Source organism: Saimiri boliviensis, chromosome 8, assembly GCF_048565385.1.
Source record: "Saimiri boliviensis isolate mSaiBol1 chromosome 8, mSaiBol1.pri, whole genome shotgun sequence".
Lineage (NCBI taxonomy): Eukaryota > Metazoa > Chordata > Mammalia > Primates > Cebidae > Saimiri > Saimiri boliviensis.
The window spans coordinates 81,402,455-81,426,907 of record NC_133456.1 but is presented as its reverse complement, the minus strand read 5'-3'; the positions used below and the strand labels follow the sequence as shown (position 1 = coordinate 81,426,907).

Here is a 24,453-nt window from a genome sequence, read left to right as displayed (position 1 = left end):
CCTCACTGCTTTTACACACACCCCCTCACTGCTTTTACACACACACCCTTCACTGCTTTTACACACACCCCCTCACTGCTTTTACACACACACGCCCCTCACTGCTTTTACACACACACCCTCACTGCTTTTACACACACCCACCCCTCACTGCTTTTACACACACACCTCACTGCTTTAACACACACACCCCTCACTGCTTTTACACACACACACACACCCCTCACTGCGTTTACACACACACGCATGCATGCACGCAGACCAGATCTGTGAGTTTAAAAATAAAGCTGGAGCAGGGAGAGTATCCTTTTTCTCACTGCTAAAAAAAGAGAGGCCAGGAATACTAACCAGCTAAGTAAGGAACTCTTGGAATACAAAGTGATCTTTATGGAGCACTGCACAGGACTTTACTTCCACCTAGGCGTAACTTAGATTTTTACTCTAATGTAAATGGAATCGCAGCTAACAGGATTTCTTTCCCCCATTTATTTCAAGGCTAAAATATCTCGGATTTTATGTGTTTTGTCTTAATGGGATACCAACTACCTAAATATGCAACTGTTTTTCATAAAGCTATTGGGTTGTGTTATCAAGGTGAATCAGTGATTCGAAATTTGGGGGCTGGATTGGCACTTTTGGAAACAGTACACAGAAGAACATTGAAAACATGTAATTATTGGCAAAGTGGAAACTAGAACATTTGAGAGATTGTAGCTTTTTGTGCATTGATATTTTTCTTACATGTTCCTTACTTAATATATATTCAGAGTTATAAACTGAATCAGATATGCCTTTCAATACCCTTTTAATGTCTCAAAGAGAAAGTCATAAACATGCATTTGCTTTATGTTTCTCAGCTATTTCAATTGAGTCATCACTGTAGAAAGTGGTTTATGATTTTGTACAGGAGAGTTATTGTGAGCATTTATAAAGCCATCCTGCTTATGAGCTAAATTTATTGTATTTGCTGGGTTAATCTGTTTTCTCTAATCAAACACTTACTCATCCAGTCTTCTCCTTGTGTTATAGATTCATGAATGTGAAGTGAGGAGAGTTGCTCAGTCAAGGTAAAATGATAAATTATCTTTTCATTTTCAGGGCATTTGTGATTAAATGCTTCATAATAGAATTAAAATGAAATAAATCTTGGAATTTTACTTCTAGATTCCTGCCAGGTATAGATAAAATGAATTTGGTTAAGAGCAAATTCAATTCCATGCCTGAATGGAATTTATAGGAGAAATGTGGAAAGCATTGTAGGTCAGGAGAGCCCTGAGTTCTCTCTTCATTTCTATGAATTGGAGAGAGAGTTGATCAACTGGTGGTACTCTATGGATGAGCAGCAGAGAATTAAAATTTCCATTTAGAAAGAATGAGGACTTAGTTTTGAGCAGTAAAAGGCAAAGTGTGTCTGAATCCAGAGTTGTAATCTGTGACCTCAGGAGCTGTGATTGAAGCAGATGTTAAATTACAATTAAATAAAATTCCTATTATTTTGGCCATTGTAAGTGAAGCCCTGTGTGGCTGGCTTTCTCTGCTGCTGCCTAATTATGTTGTAAGAGTTGAAACATATTGAAATAAGCATAATGGAGATGAATTCATTTGTTGTCCTGTTTGTTGTTAAGTGAATAAAGTTCACATTCCAGAAAAAGCCCTACAAAGTAACAAAAAATCACAATTTGCCTTCGATTGGCATTGTGTGATATTAGACAGAAGTCTTAAACCACCTTATCTGCTTTCTGCATATTTTACAATTAGTGAAGCACTTTGATTCTGTTGTCTCATTTGATCCTCACAGCAAACTTGTGACTCCTCAGGTCCTGGCAGTGGGTGTGAGGCCTGAGATGTGGAGTTCTGTACTTTAGGTTTCCTGGGGTAGAATTGAAGTTGGGCCTCTTAGGCAAAAGCTCTTCCTCTACCCAGACTCCCTCTTTCATCAGGCAGCAAAAGAAAAGCCTTTATGTATATATATATATATGTTTTTAAAACCACAGAAATAAAAGAGCTGCACAAATAACTGAAATATTTGCCAAGATAATGCAGAGATGGTTGGCTATGTGAGCTAGTATCTAGTAGTTGAGACAATCTTTCCAGTAGTTCCATCCCCAGCCCCCAAAATCTATGCTGTTAAAGTAAAAGCTTTTTTCTTGACTTGAATGTCCAGGTCACCTGTCTGCTCAGACTGACTTTTTTTCTGTACAAATTGCTCAACCCTCTAATTCAATCTGCTTTCTATATTTGTGATCAGTATCATTGGAACTAAAAATCTGTTTGCTTACAGATATTTCATGTAGTGCACATTCAAGCTAGGTAACGTCTCTGCGACTGCTGTTTCTTGATGATTATATTCATTTGAAATGACTAAGCTTGGTAAATTAGGCTAAGCCAATTTACCAAGCTTAGTCATTTCAAATGAATATAATTTACCAAGACTGTGGAGCAGTCAAGGGACGAATGAAGAAAAGAATAATGTCATGGAGGCTACATGGGAGACAAATAAATCTATCAGCATATGGCAAGGCAGGAAGGACAGGGATATGCCTCCTGTAGAAGAAGTTGCCTGCATTCTTCTCAGAAAAAAGGCAATGGAAAAGCAGTGAGTCTGTAAAAAGGTTCTGAGGAAAGGTTCTGAGCCTAGTTCTACCATTTGCTAGCTGTATGACAACAGGCATGTTTCTTAAACCTCTGAGCCTCATCTTATACATGTATGAAACAGGAAAAATAATAATGTAGCCTACCATCTTTACAGATTTGTGGAAAAGCCTTTTAAATCTATAAAACGTTTAGTATATATAAGAAAGATAAATTTAAGCTATGGATACGACGCAAAAATATACTTGAAAATTATTCTTAAATTTCACCATATTTAGGAAGAGATGGCTAAATATAAACATAATATTCCTACTTCTGCATGTCCTGTTTGACTCTTTGCATTTTAAATTCAGAGCAAGCTATCTTATTAATTGTAACAGTTAAATAGTGTATGTACATTTCTGTTATTTAAAAGTGGTACTGACAATGTAGTTAAACCTTTATTATCTTTTTATGGTCTAATAAATAAGTGCATGACTAAAGAAGGACACAAATATCAATGATTTCAGAGATTTTGCCCTAAGGCAAAATCATACGATGCGTTTGGCAAAAGGTAATTCTGACTTGTCCTCTACAAAATGCTAAATTTCTGCCCCAAATCTTAAAGCACAAGTGTTACAGGATTCTTGGTGACAAGAAAAGTGATAGTAAATGTGCTTTAGCACTAAAATTTGTGTATCCATGGAAACCTGTGAAGTTCTGTAAGCACACACACACAGCCTACAGTATTTATTGAAGAGCTAAGGCAACAATCAGTGGGTTACTATGCTGTGAAAAGCCGACAGATTGCTGGGAGCTGCTCTGCACAGGCATGGGTGAGGTTGTTTTCCCCTGCTAAAAGTAATTACAGAGAAATTCAGCAATCTCAGACATTATTGAGACAAAAACCTGTTTATTTATTTATATGTACTTGTACCTTTCAGAATAGTGTCCTTAAATCAGATTTTTAATCAGAAAAGCTTTGAAAAGTCATCAGCATTTCCCCTTCCCACACATTTGTAGCCATGGTCAAACACTCTCTAGATTTTCCATGTGTGCAAAGAAAGATATTTCTTAAATGTTGGAAGAGAATAACCCCAGTTTTTGCCAAACTGATTATTCCTGCATATTTAAATACGTTCTTATCATTGTTTCCTAATGTATAATGACTTTGAGAGCAAAGAGCATAATGGTATTTGGGGGAAAGAAATGCCTGCAAATATCTGAAGTGTTTATTTAACCAAAAACTGATACTCTAATAAAATAAAGAAGCAATGCTATTTCATAAAGGCATATTCATACAGCATTCTTTTATTAAAACATACGTCTCATCTCATTTAATCCTTACATAAATCTCAGTGAGTATTGTTATGCCCATGTTCTCTTCCATCGCCAAGTCCTGGATTCTTTCTCAAATCTTATTCTGAATTTTAATAACTTGGAAATGATCTGTGTTTGGGTTGACACAGATTGAAACAGAGGTAAAATTACTGAGTTCTTAAGAAAACTTCATGTTTTATCCCCAGTTCTCCTTTAAGTTTGGTCTTCTAAAGATGGGCTGTTCAATAGGATACCCATTAGCCACACGTGATCACTGAACACTTGAAATGTGGCTAGAGGCTCACATGAGATAATATTCGACTATATTGGTTTAAATACTAAACCAATTGGTTTAAATACTAAGTGCTAATTTCACCTGTTTAAAAACATTGTTTTAATATGCTTACTAAAATATTTTAGAATATATATATGTGGCTAGCCTTATATTTCTATTGGACGGTGCTGCTATTGTCCAGCTTTCAATAGGGGTCTCTTTTTTTTTAAATCATTTAGTATATGCCAGACTTTCTCAGTCTTGCTACTGACTTGCCATACTTTTCGCCAGAATAATGATACTGGTTCACACTGATTGTCTTCACCTGAAAGAATTGCTTTACATTCTCTTTTCTTTGTGGAACAGGTTTCTCCTCTTTTCTCCCATGCAAAATCCAAGTGGCAAAATCTAATGCCACTTGATCCGTGGCAGAATACAAGTACTCAAATCAACCTCGTTGGTTTTCTTTGCTTTTGTTTGTTTGTTTTTAGCTCTCTGGGCCTCAATATTTTATTCTAATGTATTTTAATGGAGTTTAATAATTAAGTAAACGATGTAGATAAACCCTTGTGCAAGAGTTTGTGATGATCCAGGACTCTGGTGATTTAGTTTAAACTAATAAGACTGGGGGGAACAAAAGAGAGCACATGAAAAAATAATTGTTTGCTTCCACTTGTATCAGGAATACTTTCACTTGCAAGTAAGAGAAGACCACATTAATAGTAGTTTAAACAACAGGGGTTTATTTTTCTCATATATTAAGAAGTCTGAAGATAGGCCCTTGCTAGATTGATACCTCGTATCAAATCACTCAGAAAAAAACTTGATGGTTTAACCTTTAAAATATATCTAGAATCTAACCTCTTTTCCTACCTTCATGACTTCCACCCATGTCCAGAAACGCTTCTTTTTTGTAACATTTTCCTAGCTTGTGAAACCGTTTCTACTAAATATGAAAAATTAGCCAGATATTGTGGTACATGCCTGTAATCCCAGCTGCTCAGGAGGCTGAGGCAGGAGAATCACTTGAACCCAGGAGGCAGATGTTGCAGTGAGCCGAGATTGTGCCATTGTGCTCCATCCTGGGCAACAGGAACAAAACTCCATCTCAAATATATATATACACGTATATATATATATACACGTGTATATATATATATATACACGTATATATATATGTGTATATATATAGCATATTGCTCCCCTGCTCAAAATCTTCCAATAATTTCTTACATCTTTCAAAATAAAATGTAAAATCATTACTGTAGCTTCCAGTTCTCTAGAAGATCCGGACCTTGGTGAACTCTCTAATCTCATTCCCTTCATTTTTCTGTTGTTCACTCAGTTCTAGCCACTCTGAACTTCTTGCTACTTTTTGAATAGCTGAGCCGCACCTTCTGTCAGGATCTTTGCAGATGCTGTATCCTTTTCCTGGAACTCTCTGCCCACCTCGTGCTTTCTCATTTTCTTTATGTCTCTCAAATGCAATTTTATCAGTTAGACATTCCTTTATAAACCTATGTAAAATATCACCCCATGACTCTTCAGCTCCCTTACCCTGCTTCATTATTTTAACCATAGCTCTAAACTCTACCTGATACATATTTATTATTGGCTGTCTTGCTCTCTATTAAAATGTAAGCTCCCTGAAAACGGGGACATTGTTTTTACATTTGAATTCCGAGCACTAATGCAGTGCGTGGAATGTAATAAGCACCCAATAACTAGTTGTTGAATGAAGACTTCAGTACCTGGATGGTATCAAGTGCCTCTGTCAGTGTCCCTTGACCTTCTTCTCCTCCTTGCGTCCACATGGCTGCTGCAGCTCCTATCATCATGTCTTTGTACAACCACCTTCAAAAATAGGAAGCAGTAAGAAAAAAGCCTTTTTCCTCCTTTACTTTTATCTTAACAGGGAGACAAACACCTCCCTGAGAATATTCTATCAGATTTCCCTTTACATTTTCTTGATTAGAACTAGGTCATGCAGGTAGATAGGAGGAAGAAGCTCTTCTGTTCTATTGTACAGTAGGGTGACTATGGTTAACAATATTATATTATATTTTTAAAAGTATATTTTAAATATTTTTAAGAATGTGGTTTTTTAGATGCTAGAAAAGAGGATTTTGAATGTTCTTATCACAAAGAAATGATACATTACCTGATTTGGTTATTGTACAATGTATACATGATTGAAACATCATACTTTCTCTCATAAATATGTACAGTTAGTATATGTCAATTAAAAACAAAAAATATATATTTTAAACGAACTGGATCAAGGGCCACCTCTATTTGCAAGAGAGGTTGGGAAAGTATTTTTCTAAACTTTAACAAAGGAGGCAGACAAGCTAAAATAGTATGATTAATAAAAGCATCATCCCAATAAAATGCCATGATTAGGACACCTTGTACCTATCACATGGCTGATTAGAGATTTGGTAAACCATGAGATTTAAAGGCACTCAATTGAATGCTTTCACTGTAGATTGCTCCTATTTTTTTCCTACCTTTATGTCCTGAAAATGTAACCATTTGTATGATTTATTGTTCCAATTTAATTACTATTTTGTTAAAGGAAAACGTTTTCAAATAATTATGTGGAAAAATTATGTATATAATTTTAATTAGGGAAGATTGATAGAGGGGTATATCAGATAGAAGGCAGATGAGGAAAAATGGCCAAAGGCATGCATACTTCAGATTGGGACAGAAGGAGAAAGCTGAGAGAAGGCTGGCGGAGAGAGCAGTGCAGGTGTGTGGGTATGAGTGGAGTTGGGAGTGAGAGCAGGCCACAGGGAATACTGTCATACTTGATTTTATATCCCAATTTATGATTTGCAAAAGTGCCAAGACTTGGTTTTTATGTAACATTTGTAAATCAGACACTCAGAGTGTTACCTAGCAATTTAGTTTTCCTTTTGAATAATTTACAAAAGCTTGATTCTTGGCAGGTTGATGGTGTGGCCCACGACAGTGTCCTCAAAGTTCTAAGGGACTCTAGAGAAGACACTAGGGTTTAGATGCCCAAAGAGGCTCCCTTCTTCATGTCTTCCATGAGCCATCCACAGCCTAATACCTTAATCACGAGTGAAGACATATATTTCAGGCTTGGCATGTGGGTTGCTAGATAAGAAAACAACCTGTTCAGTACTCCAGGGTAGAGAGAGAGGAAGCGAAGAGACCCTCTTACCTTTTAATTTCAAATATTTTGTGTCCTATTATTCCAATTTTCTGGCACAAAAGAAAATAACTCAGAATCCCAGAGTCCTAGAGTCAGAGGATGTGAAAGCTTGGACCTCAAGACGTGGATGCTTGCACCACCCAGCCGTCAGGTTAGCTCTGCATTGTGTGAGCACATAGATACTGTGTAATGCTACTGTTTTATTCTGTGACTATTTAAAGTGAAAAGAGAGCTTTCACATCTTGTAGTGACATTCATGATGACATATGAGGCAGCCATTTTATTTTATTTTTTGAACTTTTTCTTTTTTTAGTTATACTTAAGGTTCTGGGATACATGTGCAGATTGTGCAAGATTGTTACATAGGTATACACATGCCATGATGGTTTGCTGCATCCATTCCCCTGTCACCTACATTAGGCATTTCTCCTAATGTTATCCCTCCCCAATCCTCCAACCCCCTGCTCTCCCTCCCCGTCTCCCCTACTCCCCCCAAACAGTAGCCAGTGTGTGATGTTCCCCTCCCTGTGTTCTCATTGTTCAACACCCACTTATGAGTGAGAACATGCAGTGTTTGGTTTTCTGTTCTTGGGTCAGTTTGCTGAGAATGATGGTTTCCAGCTTCATATATCCCTGCAAAGGACATGAACTCATCCTTTTATAGAGGCAGCCATTTAAAAATGAATTAAATTTGAATACTTAGTCACTTAGCTATCTTTTACAAAAAAAAAAAAAAAAAAAAAAAAAAGAGCATGAATGAGAAACAGGTGAGATAGGATTAATTAAAATCACCACCGGCTGTGAAATCCTTTGTCAAATGCTGCATCTGGGATAGAACACAGGCCTGTTGCCCCAAGTTCGCATACAATACATCGTAGTATTGAGTTGGCAAGTTCTCCAGTTCCTTAGAAAATGGCTTCCAGTTCTTTCTGTTAAACTATTAAAAAGGAAGAAGAACTTGGCAATGAAAAGTGAACACACTGCCCTTGAGATAATTTGATTTTCAACCAAATTATTGTACTTGCCATGGATGAACTCTTGACTGGGGTGTGCCCAGAGCAGTGAGCAGGACTGACTGCCTGGTTTTAATTCCAGCTTGGCAATGTGTAGAAGTGTGATGTGGGCAGATTGCTTAACCTCTCTGTTCTCCTATTTTCCCACTATCTCCTACGAATACCTACCTCTTTAGGTTAATGTGAGGATTAAACACCTTAATAAATGATAAATACTTAGAATAATGTCTGGAAAATACTATATAAGTGTTAGCTGTTATTGCTTCTACCCGAAGTAGATATGTGGTCGATGGGTGGAAATGTGGAAGAATTTGGCGGAACTAACTCTTCGACAAAGTAGATTTAAGGACATACGGAGAACAAATATTTCCTTTCTAAGGAAAAAAGAATTGCAAATCTATTAATAAGAAATTGTAGCATGATATTTATTTCAAAAGATATAAAAGACATTGCCTTGTATAATATGGATCACAGCTGTCCATTTCTCTCTGACTGTACGTCAAACTTGACTCTTCACTGAAACGACTGAAAAATTTAGCCAGAAACTAATTATTAGATTAAAAAAAAAAGCAGAGAGAGAAAGAAACCAAGTGACCTTTTCTCTGCCCGAACATTGATTCCATTAAGACTATAGAGCCAGTTGAACCAGTGTCCTCTAGGCTGGCTGGAACAGCCTCCTCCTCTCTCTCTCTCTCTATTTTTTTTTTTTTTTTTTTTTTTGCAGTTAATGAATTTTTACTCTTCCTAGGGCTGCCCCAAGCTCCGTTTCTTAATGTTAAACTTTGAATAGTGATGCCATTCCCTGTGGCTTATTGTTATATGAAATGTCAAGAATCCTTGGGTTACTGATATTCAGTCTCTGCCTGTTCCAGCTAACACTTGGAAGCTTAGAAACCAGAGCCTGGAATTTGTATATAAAGTACGTGAGGTTATTGGAGGCAAACTGGTCTGTGATGAACCTAAAGGCAAAGCCATGCCTGGATGTGCTGTGGCTTCATGACATGGCTGCAGCACAGCAGCCTCCCCATGTTTGCATGAGGGACTTTGCAGCACGCCCCTGGACTCTGGATCAGTTTTAATGATCGTCTAATGGAATTAACATGGTGTTTCATGAATATACAGGTTGGCCATTTGAGATAACTCCCGGGCTGTTTGGAAATAGTATCAATAGCTCGAGAGTGCATGAAAACTACTGAAAAAAATACGTAAAAGAATAGAAGCAAGTTGAAGGGAGAGGAAATATAAAAAAAGAAAAAGAAAAAAGCCCCACTACAGCAAAGTGTTTATTGTCCTGCTAAGTTACCTTTCCTGCCCACCCCATACCACCCATCCCATTTCAACCTCCACCGGACCACCAGAAGTTTCTAACACTGATCCGATCATGTCACTCTTCTGATTAAACCTTTCTCTAACACCTACAAGATAAAGTGTAAATTTCTCAGCCCTTCATTTTGGCCTGGATATCAGATGCCATTATACCTTGCAGGCTTCATCTCCCACTTCCACTTCCCTGTCTGACCCAACCAGCCCCAGCCCCTATACCATATGTTCTAGCCAAATTGAACTACTTAAAATTCCCTGAGCATGGCAGATGGCATCTTGTCTCCATGTCCATTATGCCCTTATACCTCCTGTTTCAATGGTAAATGCTTCTAGATTTCAAGGCCTACTTCAGACCACTCCAAAAGTGAAGCAGCATTTCCCCCTTCTTTTTTCTCATTGTGTTTCTTTCATAACTTTCTAAAATAATGTTTATCATTGAGGCTTGTCTCTTTCCTCCAGTAGACCATGGACACCTCAGTATCAAGCCTGGATATTATTCACCTTTGTGTCCATAATACCTAACTTGGGACTGCAGGTGTATGCAGTTATAGAGGAATGAAAAAATGAACAAGCTTGCCTCTCTTTCATTTTCTATCTCCCTTTATTATTGTTCTCACCAAGGAGTCATTTTGCTAATCACAAGTGGCACTTCTCACTACTCGGATACTGCATCCCTGCAAGACCTCAGATATAAATGAAAGTAAGGTATATCTCAGTGACTCCTTGACAGTAAATGAAGGATGATCTGTGGAAGCTCCTAACACAAAATCATAAGCTTATAAAAACAGCTGCCCTGCTTCACCTGCTATCGTCAGTGCTGTTCCAGAAGCTGCTAGCAAATTCAGCTTTCTGTTAACTCAGAAGCTATTCCGCAGCCTCCCTGCTGATTTGCTTTCTGGTGGGGCTGAGTAGAAACCAGCTTGTAGTCAGAAGGCCTGAATTCTGGTCTTGGCTCTGTGGTTGAAATTCATATGACTTCCTGTAAGAACTGAGTCTGTTTCCTCGTGTGCAAAATATGAAAAAATCATCCTTTCCCCTCCTCTGCTGAACTTACTGGCTTCTTATGAAATTCAGAGGATGTAGAGAACTTGAAATCAGTTTATGAAGTAGAAAATCCACCAGAGGGGTAGAGGGTTATAATACAATATTGTTTACATCTTAACTCTGCCTATCTGTTTTCCTCAGGAAGATCAAATTAAATACAATGCCTGAAATATAGGCATTATTCAGCAATATCAAGTTGAGTACAATACCTGAGACATATTTTATAATGCAGGTGAAAGATCAGCCTCTACCACCAGTAACCTGGAACCTTTCCTACACTGTCCCTATTCAAAGCACATCAACCAGTTCTCACCATTGGTAGCATTTATTTGTGAGGCCACATGTGCAGACTCAGTTTAGCTACATGAGACCTGGGCATTGACTACAAGACAAATAAAAGCCATGTCTGCAAGTATCTGTGCACCTATCAGAGAGGTGACTAACTAACCTGCATGGACAATCCTGGTTATATCCTTTGAGCAATGGTGTGGCTCTATGTTATTAGACATACAAAAGGACATATTGTCTTACTCCACTTGGAACAGAATGATAAATCTATTTTGGCAGAAGTCTTTAAAAGGCTTTTGGTATGAATAACAGGGAAAGCTGCTGTAGAGAGTGATAATAACGGCTAACTCCTACAGAATGGTCACTATCTACTGGGCAGAATTCTATATATATATATATATATATATACACACACACATATATATGTACACACATTAATGCATTTTAGGTTCTGGGGTACATGCAAAGAACATGCAGAGTTGTTGCTAAGAATTGTCCTGCATTCTCTTAGCCCACACCAATGCTTTGAGTCGAGTTCTCTTGATAGCTGTATTTTACAGTTGAGAAAAATGAAGTCATAATGCTTGACTGTGTAGAACCTGACTCCACAACCTGGATGCTTAACTCTCAGTCAGGTCCGGACCTTTGTGAGGTCCACTAGCAGCTAAAATTTCTCTTAGGATTGTTGAGAGAGATATTTAGGTATAAAGTGTCAGGTATACATTTTACTCTGCATGGTTGCTCTGCATAATCAACTTCAATAGATTGAGGTGGGAGGAAGCAGGGGTATGGATGATTATTTTTCACATTGTTTTTACAATGGCTAATTGCCCAAACAAAAGGCTTTCTCTGCTTCTTTTTCTACTTTTACTTGAACTGGCAAGATGCATATCTGAAACTTACGTTTACCAGCCTCTTCTAATGCTGTGGGTGACTTTGTGACTATGTTTTAAGCAATAAGATAAAAATGGAAGCATTACCATAGAATAATCTTGTGGTATTCAAATAGGAGAGTTCCCTGATTTCCTCTCACAGGACATGCAATGGGGGTGTAGCTCCCCTGTTTGGGTTATCCCGCAGCTCAAGCACCTAGGACGTTAAGGCAAGTGCAGAGGCTGAGATAAGTGCTTTGGGCTCTTGGCCCTGCTGTAGTGTCTAGGGGTGGGTGCTGCAACCCTAGTGTTACAAAGCTCTTTCAGCTTTGCCATCTTCAGACGGCTTGAGTGTTTATCAGCTCAGTGGACCCTCTGCCTTATTGTAAGGGCAAAGGGCCAGTGTGGCAGGCTTCTGTGTGCTGAGCTCTTGCCCAGTGTCCCAGAAGAATCCGATCACACACAGGCTCAAAGGACGAATGTAATGTTTTATTGAGCGGTGGAGGTGGCTGTCAGTGAGATGGATAGGGAGCTGGTAGTGGGGATGGAGTGGGAAGGTGATCTTCCCCTGGAGTCAGGACACCCGGCAGATGGACTCTTCTCCAACCGCCCCCAGCTGAACTCCCCTTGGTGTCCTCTTCTCTCTTTCTCTGCCACATCGTTCTGCCATTGCTGGTCTGCTGATTTGTTGGTCTGCTCTGGAGCTTAAGGTTCGGGGTTTATATGGGGGCAGGATAAGGGGTGTGGCAGGCCAAAAGGCAACTTTTTGGGCATGGACACAGAAATATCTGTTCTCATTTAGGGCTGCAGGTATTCAGGCTTGAGGGTGGGGCCTTTGCCGGGAAACTGCCCTCTTCTACCCAGTATTTCCCGGTGTCCTGTCTATCAGTATTTACAGAAAAGGGAGTTAACACAGCTGGGAGGCACATTCTTCTTTCTCGCTGCTTATTCATTTCTGTTACATGACATACAAACATGAAGACAGAGCTCTGGTAGTTATATTGGATCATGAAGTGACCTTGAGAATGGAAGCCATATGCAGAGAGACAGAAGGAGCCTGAGTTCCTAATTATTTTTTTGGAGCATTCATGTAAGCACGGCTACCTACTTTACCTTATTTTATGCTAGAAGAATAAATCCTGAGAGTTTAAGTAAATGCTATTTTGGTTTTCCTCTTGTATGCAACTACAACTAATCCTAATTGATATGAAGATCACCTGGCTTTGCCTCTGTTTCATAGACATTTCACTGTGGATTAGCATTTCAGCTACAGGGAAGCTGCAAAATTAATCCTATTCACTTTGCTTACTTTTTAATAAAACTGAGAAGAACAATTTTAGTCAGAAAAAAGGCTGAATTTATTGATTAAAATAAAATCTGGAGGTTCATTTCTTTTTCTAGACCAAATTAAAATAACCAGTCAAGAACTAATTGGATTTGAATCTCACAAAGAGAAAGACAGACAGTCCTTTTCATCTTCAGTACGCACACAGTATTGTTGTAGAAAAGATATGACTTCTTGTCACACGACCAGGATAATTTAGGCATGTGGACACATTGTAGAGTGGGCAGGGCAGCGTTTATTGGGTGAAAAAAAAAGAAGGGAAACAGGAACCCTAAGCAAAGTGAGATAGAGTCTTGCTAGTAGGATTCTTACCTCACAGATTGAATCCCAGGTTGCCACACAGAAACAGGAGAGGCCAAGCTCCTCACCCCTGTGAACAACACAAACTTCCCAAGGCTCCATTCCATCCTCCCAGGGTGTCCTCCCAGTGCACAGGAGTATGAGAAGCTCCAGTGACCTGTTTCTCAATAAAACTTGCAAAAATAATTTTTTAAAAGACAAAACAAACTTTTGGAGCCTCTCTAGAAATGGTCATAAGAGTAAATAGCAAATGAAGTAACATCTATGAACATTTCGTGAGAAAGATGAGAGTCTGTGGTAGCTGAACAAAGACCACTCTTTTCCTTTCCCCTCCAAGCTAAGCCAGGTGGATATTTCTGCAACCAAGAATACAGGGCCCCCTCTTCCTTTGGCTCCCAGCCAGAGAGCTTCTTCCACAGAGAAGCAGGAATTTATTATTTAACCTTCAGCTGCCCATTGCTGAGATTAAATCCCAAGTCAGTGTGATTGAGTGGGAGCTACATTTCGCCACCATATTTCCACTCATGGATCTGAGACTCTACCTTGAGTGTGATATGCTCAGAATACTGCATCCTTGAAAGCCCTCTGCTAGTGAGATGCTAGTTTCACACTAAGAGTAACAAGCCTAGGGGACCCCAGAGTGTTGAGTCTCTTCCCCTTCCACTTAGCTCTCAGCTTCCTAGAGTGAAGCATCACTCATAGAAGAGCTTGCCATTGTCCCCACCTCCACTTCCAGAGCCCTGACTCAGAGGTTTTGCCTGGGAGAAGCTGGCCATATAATAGATCACAGCCTAATCTCTTCCCCAAAACTGACTTTATAGGCAATGATATGTGGAGAAGTTTAAACCTAAGGCCACTCTGCAGTTAATAGAGGTTGGAGTAATATAAAATTGGGAGGACATCCATGGATCTAATGAAGATACAGCGTAGACTGTAAGCCAGCTACTTTGCAGGAGAGAGTCAGGGAATAGGGCAGCTGGGAGGAACCCTTCTAGGGCTAGGACGAATATCAGACTTTTACTTCAGAAACTGTTATGTCAAGGGAACTGAAATTTGATTAGACTGGTTTGAAGAAGATTTTATCCTCAGGCCATTGTTGAAAACGATAGACCTCTCACTGGACAGGTAACGGTTGGGAAGGTCAGTAGAGATGAACAGCTGGATGTGGTCAGGAAAAGTGTAGGAGAGTCCTGTAAGTGCCACTGTTATCTGAGGGTAACGCTGAAGATAGAGCAAGTTCCATCTCCCTGAGTACAAATATCAGAGGCTGAACACTATGGATCTGATAGGCTAGATTTAACTAAAACAACCTAGTGAGTCTCTCAACAGATAAACAAATACATAATAATTATAAGCCCCAGAGGCCTGGCAGTGCCCAGAACTGCTACAATATATTATCTAAACTGTCCAGTTTCTAATAAAAAATTACAAAGCATGAAAAGAAACAAAAAACGATGACACACCTAAATAAAAGAAGACAAGAGAAACTGCCTTTCAGAGTGACCAGATGTTGTAACTGCCCAAGGGGTTCACCTTGCCTGCTGCCTACACAGAGCTGTCTCATCAAGACAGGGGAATCACAGTAGACAAAGAATAATTCACTCAGAGCCGGCTGGGTGGGAGACCAGAGTTTTATTATTACTCAAATCAGTCTCCCTGAAAACTCAAGGATCAGAGTTTTTAAGGATAATTTTGTCAGTAGGGGGCCAGTGAATCGAGAGTGCTGACTGGTTGGCTCGGGGATGAAATCATCCGGAGTCAAAGCTGTTCTCTTCTGCTGAGTCAGTTCCTGGGTGGGGGCCATAGCACTGGTTGGTTGTTACATGGCCGGTGTTAGAAATGCAAAAACCTGAAAAGACGTCTCCAAAGGCCGATCTCAGGTTCACAGTAGTGAAGTTACCTTGAAGAGTAACTGGGGAAGTTGCAGATCTTATGACCTCCAGAATTATGGCTGGTAATCTTTAGAATTCCAGCTCCTCTCATCTTGACTTGGTGGCTGCCGGGCTTTCATTTGTTTTGCAAGAACAGTTTAGCCTTTTGGGAAGGGATGCTATATAAACTATACGCTAAATTTCTTTCCAAATCTAGTTTGGCCTACACCCAGGAGTGGACAAGGACAGTTTAGAGGTTAGAAGCAAGATGGGGTCGGCTAGTTCTGATATCGTTCACTGTCATAATATTCTCAGTTAAGATTTTTGCAAAGGTGGTTTCAATGTCAGACTAACAGAAAATGATTTTAAAGTAGTTAATCACAAATATATTCACAGAACTAAAGGGAAGCATAATTTAAAAAGTAAAGGAAGACAGGATGACAATATATCAAATAGAGAATACCACTAAAGACATACAAGTTACTAGAAATAACCAAATGAAACTTCTGAGGTTGAAAAGTTCAATAATTGCAATAAAAATAACTAGTTGGGCTCAACAGTAGATTTCATCTGGCAGACAAAGTACTGGTAAAGGAAATTAAGAAATTATAAAAGAAACCATAAATATATATTTTTCTTCTTTCTTCTAATAGATTTAATAAGAAATTGTATAAAATAACATGTATCAGCTGGGTGCAGTGGCTCAAACCTGTAATCCTAGCACTTTGGGAGGCCAAGGTGGGCAGATCACCTGAGGTCAGGAGTTCAAGACTGTCCTGGCCAATGGTGAAATTCTGGCTCCACTAAAAACAGAAAAAATTAACTGGGTGTGTGGCACATGTCTGTAGTCCCAGGTATTCAGGAGGCTGAGATAGGAGAATTGCTTGAACCTGGGAAGCAGAGGTCGCAATAAGCCAAGATTTTGCCACTGCACTCCAGCTTGGGTGACAGAGCAGGACTCTATCTCAAAAAATAAAAAATAAAATAAAATAATAATCTAATGTATTGTGGAGAGTATAACAAGCATATAGAAATGTAATACATGTAATATATTTGCCAATAAGAGAACAAAGAAGGTGGATGGGAGCAAAGCCATATTGCCTAAGGAAATAATGATAGACATAAAATAATAACTATAATAATATATTGTCGGGTTTTTAACATTATTAGAGCTGTATGACAATAGCACAAACAAGGAGGAAAATGGAATAGAAAACTAACAGAAGTAACATTATGTTACTAGAACTAAGCTAATATAAATCCGAAGCTAATTCCAATAAGTTCAGATTCCTGTAAACCTTAGAGCAACCACTTAAAAAAGCCTCAAAATATATGGTGAAAAAAATAATGGAATTAAAATGCTACATTAGAAAACATTCACTCTGTGCAAAAGAAAGCAGTAAAGGAGGAATAGAGGAACAAAAAAGACAAAAGACATGGAAAATAAAGTGTAAAATGGAAGACATATCTAAATATATATTTTAAGAAGTGAATGGATAAATAATCCAATCAAAAGGTAGTTCTCACTCATAGGTGGGTGTTGAACAATGAGAACACATGGACACAGGGAGGGGAGCATCACACACTGGTGTCTGTCAGGGGGAAATAGGAGAGGGACAGCGGCGGGGGTGGGGCGGGGAGTTGGGGAGACGTAGCATGGGGAGCAATGCCAGATACAGGTGATGGAAAGGAAGGCAGCAAATCACACTACCATGTGTGTACCTGTGCAACAATCTTGCATGTTCTTCACAAGTACCCTCAACCTAAAATGCAATTAAAAAAAAAGAAAAAAAAAGGTAGTTATCTTCAGACTAGATAAAAAGCATAATCCAAAGCATGTCTTATGTGGATGACATATAACATATGAGTGTGTCTTATATAGATAACATACAATAGATGACAGTCTACTATATGTCATGTATTACGTGTCATCTACCGAAGACACACTAGTCGTATCTAGTAGTTGACTATATGTCATCTACATAAGACACACTTTGAATTCAAAGACACAAAAAGATTAAAAGTGAAAGAAAGGGAAAAGACATATTATGCAAGCAGCAATCTCAAGAAAGCTTGAGTGGCTCTATTAATGTCAGACCAAATATATCTTAGAATACAAAAATCGCTAAAGATAAAGAGAGACATTTGATACTGATGAAAGGATCAATTCATGAAAAAAATTTAGCAATGATAAATATGTATGTTCCTAATAACAGAAGGCAAAAATACATGAAAAAGCTGACAGAAATGAAGGGAAAAGGAGAAAATTCAACAATAAGAGTTGGAGACATCAACACCCCACTTTCAATAATGGGTAAAGCTAGACATAAGGTTAACAAAGAAATAAAAGGAAACTCTAACTAACTGTACCTAGCAGACATCTATGGAATATTTTACAAAACAACACAATATGAATTTTTCTCAAGTGCACGTGGAACATTCTCCAGAGTCAATCACAGTAAAACCATGAAACAAAGTTTCAGTAAATTTGAAAGAATGTAAATAAGGCAAAGCATGTTCTTTTGCCACAGTAAAATACAATTAGATACCAATAATGGAAAATTTGGGGAAACTCACACATGTGGAAATTGAACAACACACTCTTAAATAATTAATAGAACAAGAAAGAAATTAAAAGAGAAACAGAAGATACTTTGAGATGTGTGAAAATGAAGACATAACATATGAAAACTTATAGGATACAGCTAAAGCAATGCATCAGTAGGCTAATTTTGCACCTCAAGACACTGAAAAAGTAAGAGCAGACTAAACCTAAAACAAGCAGAATGAAGAAAATAATAAGAATTAAAGTAGAAATTAATTATTGGAATAGAAAAAAAATAGATAAATTCAGTAAAACCAAAAGCTTGTTCTTAGAAAAGATCTACAAAAGTGACAAACTTTTACTAGCTTGACTAAAAAATAAAAGAGAGAAAAGACTCAAATTATTAGAATTGAAAATGAAAGAGCGCATGTTACCACTGACCTTATAAAAATAAGGATTATAAAGAAATACTATGAACAATTGCATGCCAACAAATTAGACAACTTAAATGAAATGGGCCTACTCCTAGAAAAACACAAACTACTGAAACTAACTCAATATAAAATAGTTCTTCTGAATAGACTTATAATAAGTAAAGAGATTGGATCAGGAATTTTAAAACTATCTACATAAAGAGCCCAGGCCCAGACAGCTTCACTGCTGAATTCTACCAAACATTCAAAAAAGAATTAATACCAGTTTTTCACAAGTTCTTGAAAAAATTGAATGAGTAGGAAAACTTTTGAACACTTTTCAAATCACTTTATGTGGCCACTATTACTCTAATACCCAAACCGGAGAAAGGTACTACAAGAAAATTTAAACTATGCAATAACATCTCTTATGAATATGGATGCAAAAATCTTCAATGGCATACTAGCAAACAAAATCCAGCAACATATTAAAAAAATTATACTCTATGACTAAGTGGGATTTGTTCCAGGAATTTAAAATTGGTTTAATACCTGAAAATTAATTAATGTAATAAATCATATCAATAGAGCAAAAAACTCACATGATCATTTCAATAGGCACAGAAAAAGCATTTGACAAAATCCAACATCTTTTAATAATTAAAAAAGACACTCAAAAAACTAGGAATAGAAGGAAACTTTCTCATCCTGATAAAGACAACCCATAGAATAGGACAAAATACTTGCAAATCACATATCTGATAGGGAACTTCTATCCAGGATATATAAAGAAATCCTACTGAAAAACTCCTATAATGAAAAGACAACCAAATTTTAGAATGGGCAAAGGATCTGGATAGGCATTTCTCCGGAAAAGATATACAAACGGCGAATAAGCATATGAAAAGATGCTTGACACCATCAGTCGTCAGCATCCACTATGATGGCAAGAATAAAAACTAACAAGAAATGTTGTTGAGGATGTGGAAAACTCAGAACTTTCATATAGTCATGGTGGGAATGTAAAATGGTATAGCCACTGTGGAGAAGAATCTGGTAGTTCCTTAAATGATTAAACCTTGAGTTACTATATAGCACAGCAATTTCAATTCTCGGTATGCACCCAAGAGAAGTGAAAACATATGTCCATACAAAAGCTTGTACAGAAATATTAATAGTAGTATCTTTCAGAATAGCCAAAAGTGGAAACAACCCAAATGTTCATCAGTCAACAAATGGATAAACAAAAGTGGTGTCCATACAAGGAATATTATTTAACAAGAAATGAAGTACTGATATGTGCTATAACATGGACAACCCTCAAAAATGTTACGGTAACTAAAATAAATTAGTGACAAAAGGCCACTGATTATATGACTTCATTTATTTATAAGTCCAGAAGGAAGAAATCTGTAGAGACAGAGTATATTAATGGTTGCATGGGGCTGGTGGCAGTGGAAGAGATGGGGGAATTGTGGAGTGATAGTCAAAGAGTAAGAGATTTCATTTTAAGGTGGTGAAAATGTTCTAAAATTGACCATTATGATAATTGTATGTGTACTAGAAACCATTGAGATGTACACTGTAAATGAAATTTTACAGACTGAATAAAGCTATTAAATAAATAAAGCTTCAATAAAGCTATTAAAACATTTTAATAACGTTTTAATAGCTTCAATAAAGCTATTAAAACATCTTTAAATTACTTGTCTAATTTTATGTTTCTTTTCTAAATATAGACAGATATATCTCTTTATATTTTCTGACAAATAATATAGCCATCACTTATCTTTGTGTAATGTAATATTTACATGAGGAAATGTTTACTTGAAGCAGATTATTTCCTACCACAAACGCCAATTCTGTTAAATTCCTAAACGATATTCGGTTTTCACTGTTACACTTCTTTCTTTTGACTTGTATACAAGAATCTTAGAGCTAAATGAATGTAATGTTCAAATGTAGTGAATCAGTCAATAAGTCTCTAGTTTTGTGACCAGCCATAGTAAGCAACCAATTAAATAACAGCTATCGTCATCATCAGGACCAGCATTTTCATCACCTCCACCGCCACCCCAAGACACTGCACCTCAAGACATCTAACATCTAATTTTTAACATCTAATCTATGCCCTTCTTCTGCTTGGTTTCTGATATTTTGACCTAAATTTACTTATAGTTGTTCCATAGTGTGTGTAATATGTATACATATTCATATGCATGTGTGCCTGTGTTTTTATTTATGCATGTGTTTGTGTGTGAATTGAAAACTTTCCAAAGTCCTTAAAGAAGTAGTTGAATTATGATTAAATAACCTGATTGAGGAATACTACAGAAGCCTATTATTGACTCAAAAAAAGGTTTTTCTTTTGGGGAACAAGTGGTGCTTGGTTACATGAGTAAGTTCTTTAGTGATGATTTGTGAGATTTTGGTGCCCTCATCACCCAAGCAGTATACACTGCCCTTATTTGTAGTCTTTCCTTTACTCCTTCCAACCCTTTCCTCCTGTCTCCCCAAAGTCCATGGTGTCATTCTTACATCTTCGCATCCTCATAGCTTGGCTTCCACTTATGAGTGAGAACATGTGATATTTGGTTTTCCATTCCTGAGTTACTTCATTTAGAATAATAGTCTCCAATTTCATCCAGGTTCCTGTGAATGCCATTAATTCATTCCTTTCATGGCTGAGTAGTATTCCACCATATATATACACACACATCATGTATATACATATCACAGTTTTTTAAATGGGCATTTGGTTTGGTTCCATGACTATAAAAATTTTGATAATTTTACAAAGAAGCTCGATTGCATTCTCACTTTTTTTTAGCTGTCAAGTGTAATCGCTTTCTGCTTCATTTATTTTCAGATAATTGTTAGGCATCTCTGCTAAGCCTTGCAATGAATTTCAGCTCCCTGTTTAGAGGAGAAAGATAAAGAATGTGTTTTTCTCCTATTAGATTTGTAACAGGTAAGTTAGGAATGTCTATTTAAGAATATGGCACATATGAGTTTGCTCATGGTTTACTTAAGCCACTAGTTAAGGAAAGCTTAGATAGAATTTCTTAGGACAAAAGATAAATGTTGATCCTGTTTAATCTGTCTCACTTCATAATATGCCCTCTTTCCCTCCACATCCTTCTGATTCTCCAAAACAGACAAACAAAAAGAAGTCTTAGTTGAAAGTTCCCATTAGTTTGGTTAAGCAAGATTTTGCTGTGCTTGACTATTATTGTACACCTACTTCAGGCATCTGAATAATTGCTTTCTATTCTCATAACCCAATTAATTGTTGACTAGTTTTGAATTAGTCATTAAGGCAAAGCTCATTAAAATGCTGACATGTGTTTAGCTTGCTTTTGAACAGTAGGAAAAATTAAAATTATTCATCTAAATATTCAAAAAATAAGGTAAGAAAAAAAAGACATATGATTAAATTCCACCAACCATGTGCCAAGATAAATATCTTTTTCCTAAAAGATGTAAACTGACATTTTTTAAAGAAAATGGACACAGTGGTTCATTGTTATAGTAGATGCTGTATGTTACCAAGTATAAATAGTGTTCCAAAGAGTAATAGTTGAAAACTATTAGTGGTAGTTATAATTGAAGAGTAATAACAAAGAAGTGCCTGAAATTTAAGTAGCAATTTTCACTTCTTTAAAATTTTTCATAAATATTTCTAGTTATATCCTCAATTTTTTTTTTCAATTATACTTTAAGTTCTGAGACACGTGTGTAGAACATGCAGGTTTGTTACATAGGTATACACGGGCCATAGCAGTTTCCTGCACCCATCAACCCATCATCTACATTAGGTATTTCTCCTAATGCTATCCCTCTCCCAGCTCCTCACCCCACAACAGGCCCCGGGTGTGTGATGTTCCCTTCCCTGTGTCCATGTCTTCTCATTGTTCAACTCCTACTTATGAGTGAGAACATGCAGTGTTTGGTTTTCTGTTCTTGTATCAGTTTGCTGAGAATGATGGTTTCCAGCTTTATCCATGTCCCTGCAAAGGACATGAACTCATCCTTTGTTATGGCTGCATAGTATTCCAGGTGTGTATGTGCCACATTTCTTTATCCAGTCTATCTAACATTGATGGGCATTTGGGTTGGTTCCAAGTCTTCATTATTGTGAAAAGTGCTACAATAAACAGACGTGTGCATGTGTCTTTATAGTAGAATGATTTATAATACTTTGGGTATATGCCCAGTTATGGGATTACTAGGTCAAATTGTATTTCTTGTTCTAGATCCTTGAGGAACTACCATACTGTCCTCCACAATGGCTGAACTAATTTACATTCTCTCCAATAGTGTAAAAGCATTTCTGTTTATCCACATCCTCTCTAGCATCTGTTGTTTCCTGACTTTTTAATGATTGCCATTGTAACTGGTGTGAGATGATATATCTCACTGTAGTTTTAATTTGCATTTCTCTAATGACCAGTGATCATAATCTTTATTTCATGGTTTTTTGGCCACATAAATGTCTTCTTTTGAGAAGTGTCTGTTCATATTGTTTACCCAATTTTTGATGGAGTTGTTTATTTTTTTCTTGTAAACTTGTTTAAGTTCTTTGTAGTGTCTGGATATTAGTCATTTGTCAGATGGATAGACTGCAAAAGTTTTCTCCCATTCTGTAGGTTGCTTGTTCACTCTAATGATGGTTTCTTTTGCTGTACAGAAGGTCTATAATTTAATTAGGACCCATTTGTCAATTTTGGATTTGTTGCCATTGCTTTTGGTATTTTAGTCATGAAGTCTTTGCCCATGCCTATGTCCTGAACGGTATTGCCTAGGTTTTCTTCTAGGATTTTTATGGTTTTAGGTCTTATGTTTAAGTCTTTAATCCATCTTGAGTTAATTTTTTGTATAAGGTGTAAGAAAGGAGTCCAGTTTCAGTTTTCTGCATATGGCTAGCCAGTTTTCCCAACACTGTTTATTAAATAGGGAATCATTTCCCCATTGCTTGTTTTTGTCAAGTTTGCCAAAGATCAGATCATTGTAGATGTGTAATGTTATTTCTGAGGCCTCTGTTCTGTTCTATTGGTCTATATACCTGTTTTGGTAACAGTACCATGCTGTTTTGGTTATTGTAGCCTTGTAGTATAGTTTGAAGTCAGGTAGCAATGAAGGCTCCAGATTTGTTCTTTTTGCTTATGGCTGTCTTGGCCTTACGGGCTCCTTTTTGGTTCCATATGAAATTTAAAGTAGTTTTTTTCTAATTTTGTGAAGAAAGTCAATATCATACCCTCAACTCTAAGAAGTGATTAAAAATGACATTATTATACATTGTTTAGATTCCTTACTGAGATATGGAACTAGAAGTTATGCACTTTTATTCAACCTGAATAGTTACGTCCTAAACTCTAGACCATCAAGATATTCTCTTGTTATGATTTGGCTGTGGATTTGCTGCTTTTTCTTGAACAAATCAATTAAATGTTTGTAATTTGGATTTGTCTCTAAAAGACTGAGAATAGAAATGTTGAACATTCTCTCCAGATTGATTTAAACATTAATGAAAACTTAAATAATTTTATTATTAATTTTTTATTTATAATTGGCACAATGTGAATATTAATGGAGTATAGTGTGATGTTTCAGTACATGTATATATTATATAATGATCAAATAAAGATAGTTACCATATTGATCACTTTTAACATTTATCTTTTCTTTGTGGTGACAGCGAGAACACCGGAACTTATTCCTCCAGTCTAACTATAATTTTGCACCCATTGATCAATCTTTTCCCATCCTCTCCTCCTTATCTTCCCCAACCTTTGGTAATACATACTCTTCTCTCTAATTCTATGAGATCAACTTTTTAAAATTCCATATATGAGTGAGCTTATGTGGTGTTTGTCTTTCTGTGCCTGGCTTATTTCACTTAATGTAATATCCTCCAGGTTCATCCATGTTGCTCTAAGTGACAGGATTTCATTCTGTTTTATGGCTGAATAGTATTCCATTGTGTTTGTATATACATCACATTTTCTTTATCCATTCATTTGTACATGTGTGTTTAGGTTGATTTCACATCTTGGCTATTGTGAATAATGCTGCAATAAACATTAGGGT

General features: G+C 37.1%; 1 long non-coding RNA gene and 1 pseudogene across 1 annotated transcript in view; one reads left to right on the top strand and one right to left on the bottom strand.

The window, feature by feature from the left end:
- Positions 1 to 24,453, top strand: part of LOC101044264 (L-lactate dehydrogenase B chain pseudogene) — a 159,997-nt pseudogene that overhangs the window by 1,215 nt on the left and 134,329 nt on the right.
- The window catches only part of LOC141585417 (uncharacterized), a 32,132-nt gene continuing 12,719 nt past the window's right edge, over positions 5,041 to 24,453 (bottom strand). Inside the window, exons 2-3 of the long non-coding RNA XR_012518868.1 lie at positions 5,917 to 6,019; positions 5,041 to 5,247 (exon numbers count right to left, since the gene is read on the bottom strand). This is a non-coding gene — a long non-coding RNA (uncharacterized LOC141585417). The remainder of the gene's footprint in view (positions 5,248 to 5,916; positions 6,020 to 24,453) is intronic.